Source organism: Argiope bruennichi, chromosome 10, assembly GCF_947563725.1.
Source record: "Argiope bruennichi chromosome 10, qqArgBrue1.1, whole genome shotgun sequence".
NCBI lineage: Eukaryota > Metazoa > Arthropoda > Arachnida > Araneae > Araneidae > Argiope > Argiope bruennichi.
Genome location: NC_079160.1, coordinates 62,932,265 through 62,937,597, shown reverse-complemented (window position 1 = coordinate 62,937,597; position 5,333 = coordinate 62,932,265).

The following is a 5,333-nucleotide window of genomic DNA, read 5'->3' as shown; positions in this document are numbered from 1 at the left end:
AAATATTGTAATAAAAACTATATAAAACTTTAAAATGAACGAAAAATCAACTACAAAATTCTGTCCTCACGAACATGAAATTTATGAAAACATGATAAATTCAAAGAAAAATGTGTAAGAATAAAATTTTAAAAAATCAACCCTATTGGCTGGAGAAAATTTCAAGTTACTTGCTAACAGTATGAAGTTTCCTAGACCTATATCTTAATTTATCATCTATATTCACCAAAATTTTTTTTAATGCACCATTATGGTGGTCAGATATAACAATTTAATTTAAATTTGCATATTGAAAATTTCCAATCTGTCAATCAATATGAAAACTCGGTCATTATCCAAATAGGATCAATTTATGCTCATGAAATCTCTCTTCTCCAAATCAATCAATTGATCAATTAGTGATTAGAATCAATTTATACTTCTAACCACTAATTGATGGTTCTTTTTACCAAATAGAATCAATTCGAGCTCACGAAATACATATTAAATGCGCTATGGTAATTTAATTTTGCAGCCCATCGCAAATCTTACAGAAAGAAAAAAAAATATATATGTCAGCAGAGTGTAAGTCAAATTAAACGATACATGCTGTTATGTTATTCATGTGACTGTAACTTGCACCAATTCTACTTATTTAATGCTTCCAATTTTTTAAATATAGTTCTTTAAGAATATTAAAATGAAAATTTTTATATCTTCTATACTACCTATAAATTGCAATATATATGATGACAAAATCATGCAAACGCTGTATAGAGCATATTGTCACATCAAATGATATCAATTTTGCATATAGTTATTTCTTGGGAAGTAGGTGATTATTAACCGCTTAATTGTTTTGCCCGTATGCTATACGTGCATCGATTTAGTGAATTTTGATAGTTGTAAGCAAAAAAATAAACCATTCATAACGATTATAATTCAATATCAAAATTATTTCAAATATATGTCAAGTATTCAATGGATTTCCATTTGAATCAAAATAAGAAAATATTCCAAAAATAGAAGGTGTCATACTATTATATAGTAAAGAAAATAAAACAATTAAGTGTTTAAGAAAGTTTTAAATTTTTTTTATTAAATTTTAATTAATAATTAATCAATCTCAGTGAAGCAGGGGAAGAAATCATTAAATCTTTACATAGTCATTGCAATATGGTTAAGGGTGTTTGGGTATGTTGATGCTTTATATATATATATATATATATATATATATATATATATATATATATATATATATATATATATATATATATATATATATATATATATATATATATATAAATATATATATATATATATATATATATATATATCTGTGAACCCGATGACTATAAAAAACTTTGAATTACAAGGGTAAAATTCAGTACATGGAATTACTACCAAATTTATTGATTTCTTTTAAATTTTGAACGAATTTCATTTAGTGGAAGTCAGTCTGTTTTGATTGTTTGAATACAATTCAACTCGATATCTACAACATGTAACGAGCTTCAAAGATAAAATTTGCTAAAAGATTGACTTTCATCAAATTTTAAACCAAATCTGTCAAAGAATTAATCGTCTCTACTTTCGTATTGCATAGATTTAATAATGACTTAAATGAATGCTTTTCGATATGCTATCTTACTATTGTAATTGTAGCTCCGTGTCAAAGTTTGGTGTCAAACTTCCGTCAAAACCGTCCCTCCAAATATCAAACTCAGCAATGATGCAAGATATCAAATCTTCTGTTATTAAAAAAATGACAAAAATTGACATATGCACTCGCATTGGGGAAAAAATCGAATTTTGAACATTTGAGTGTCTCTACATTAGAAGGTACCCCTGTCTTGCACCCTGAAATTGACACAGAAAGGACTATTTGGAGTACTTCAGAGGACATGCTGGAGTACGACATGAGTGAGGAACTTGAAGAGACATCTGAAGATGTCTGTACTCCACCACTTCTTTCTATTAGGGAAAAAAAACCTAAACTTAAATATATTATTCCAACAAAGTATAAAAATAAATAACATTTTTCCCTTTGCAATTTCTCTTTGCATAGCTTAAAAATTCTTAACTTTTTAAAATCTTGAATGCGTTTATAGTATTTGTTTTATATATTTTTTTACCATTCCTCATGTACGAATGTTTTTATGTACATTTCAATGTGTTTTCTGTTGCTCTATTATAAAATGTTATTTTACTGAAACTTTCTTTCAATTTTATAATTCATATTTCGGTTCCCTGTAGATTTTACGCTTGCTTTTTTATATGAAGCTCTTTAAAGAAGTTTTTTGATAACTTTTTTAAAAATCTAGTGTATTTTAGTTTCAATGTTCATCTTTAACCATATGTGTGGCGCAGCATGGCCAAGCCTGGTCCTTGCGCCATTAAACCCTACAAACCAACCAAACCAAACCATCCGTCAAAACGGTTTCCGAAGTACATATTAGTCCGATAGATTCCGTAAAAATGCTGGATTCTCGACAAGGATCTGTATTTCGTAACTTTTTTTCGACAAGGCCATGGAATTCATTCGTGCTCTTGCTAGAAGTCCACACATTTTATAAGGGTGGAGGAGGGAGAGATAAGACCTTTATTATTGAATATGCGAGAAGGTTTCTCCCTTCCCTTCACGAGACCACACTTCTAGGTTTGTTTCTTCAACCACTGTCTTCATTCCCGAAACAATAACATTATTATGTATGATAATAGTAAATCAAGGCAATAACTCATATAGAGTATAATAACATAAATGGGCAACACATTTTCAGATTTGCATTAATACATGAACTTTAACAAAGCAAAGTTCTGACATCTTTATTATGAGGATCAGTAATTTTTATTTTAGTGCAAAGAGAAGCTCGTTTGTTCTACATTCCTCCTTTTTTATGTTCTACTTCAAAAAAGTACCTAAATAGTGGAATTCCCCTCCCCAATTTTTTCGTTTGCGGAAACGCCGGAGGTTGTTTTCAGCGGGACTCATTTTCTCGGATGGAAACTTCTCATTAGCAACTAACGGCAATTGGCGGTTTGTCAATAACGATATATATACTTTCTGCAAAAAGGAAATATATCATTTGACTATTTTCACACCTATATTCAAATTGGTGTCACTTCCTTAATGAGGGGAAAAAACTATTTTTCTGTATACAAATTCTGAGGGTTTTTTTTTTTTTTTTGGCTGTATTCCGTTATACAATCAAGCCTATTCATTTTTAGAATCTTATAGTATTTCTATATGTTTGTTGTTGAATTATTTAATTCGGCGCTTTCATTTTAATGAAGGTTCGATGTTCGATATACTCGCATTAATTCAAGTTATATTAACGCTTAAATTATATTTATTAAATTTAATAATAATTATTATAATATTTTAATTAAATAATAAGTAATAATTTATAAATTAATAACTATTAGAATTTAATAAAAATAATTATATATATATATATTACTTATATTATAAATCATTTAAAGAAAGTTATTCAAAATATTTTTTCCATGATATCAGATAAGCATTTTTCTTTTTCAATTGATTGATTGGCAAATGAAGAGTTATGTCAAATTTTTTGTTAAAATATTTTAAATGAGTTAAAAAAAATACTCGTTTGCAATATTTATTTTTTACAGTGTATTCAAAATTACTTTTAAATTTAAGGTATATAATTATGTTCGGAATAAGGCTTTTAAAATATAACATATTTTTCCTTTTAAAATAGATTCCCAAAACTTCTATGAAATACAAATATAGCACTTAAAAGACAAAAGTGATTAAGCTGAAAACTTTTGGGCTGAGATATTTATCAAGTAATATGTTCAAAAATTCGTTGTTAATTTAAGAGACTTAATTCCTGAACTAAGAAATAAACCGCATTTCTACCCAGTCTTTATATATTAGGATTCAACAGATGAATAAGAAGAAATTTTCAATTTCTTCGCATTATGAAACATCAAAGTAAAATCTTTTTTTTATGAACATATTGCTTATTCTGAGTTCAAGAACTGTTGAACTTATTAAGAAATTTATGATACTGAATTTTAACAATATATATATATATATATATGTATATATATATATGAATTTTAGTTTAAGAAAAAAAAAAAAGATTCCTTAAAAGGATTTTGTCAAATTTGAGAATTTGAGAAAATAGCATGTAAAAATGTAAAATAGCATGAAAATGTAAAGACTGCAACTTCTCAAAAAATAAACGTTGAAATTGAAGTGGTATTAGTGGGGGAGCAAAGGGGGCAATGTACTTCTATCGGCAACCACTTGCCCCCACGTTGGCGAGATATTTTTGTTGAATATAAACATATATTTGGAGAGAAAAAAACTGCCCGTTTTCGTCCACTGTCCCCTTAAAGCCAAATATTTCTAAATTCATTAAAACCTGTTTAGAAATTGCTTTTATTAAACTTATTTTATCAGAGTGAATTTATCATACACTGAAACTCACGGTTCCTTAAATTTGAATTATAATTAGTTTCAATTTCTTAGTGTGACCTTAGTTCAATTGCATTCTCACCGTACGGTCAGGTGGAAGGTCAATTTTTGAATTTATTTTAAACAGTAATTTATTCACCTGTATCTAGCAATGCATGTTTCATTCTTTTATACCCATTCTCATATTCTCTAATATTCTTCTCACGCTTGGTGCCCGGCGCAAAACATTAGACACCTGAAACGCCCTTTTGGTGAACGGTTCATAACGTGATTTCACACCCCTTGCCCTTTAAAGCAGAGACAATTGGGTTTTTAACTAGTTTCGCTTTGCCCGTGGGTGTGTCTGACAGCGAAATGCATGCTCCAACAATATCGTGACAAGGTGGAAGCTGTCGAATAAGATTAATGCTTACTTAGTTCATTGGTATGCGGGATAGAGGAACTTAGGAAGTCAATTGTGATGATTATCTGCTTTTATAGCATGGGCAGGAAGGGATTTATGTCCACTTACGTAGAATGAACAGAATATAATGGACAGGTATAACTAAAATAAGGCTGGAGGATCGCATCTGTTATCCAGAAACAGTGCCTAGAAATGCGTTTTACTGCAGCTTCAAAAGATATATCCTACATTTCATTCTTCACTTAATTTTTTCCGGTCCTTGAGTCTCTCTATTATACTTCCAGATACACATGACGTCCTTGAAAGCTCACATGATAATTAAACATCTGAAAAAAATCCTTGACTTTTTCCTAACCTTCTGATACACTCAAATTACTAATAAGAGCATGTATCCATCATTTTTATTGTCAAACACAAAAGAATACCATTTACATTCCAATTATTTTTTTTCAATTAACATTCTAGCTTCCTAGTGAAGTCAAGGAAACCTTTTCGCTAATG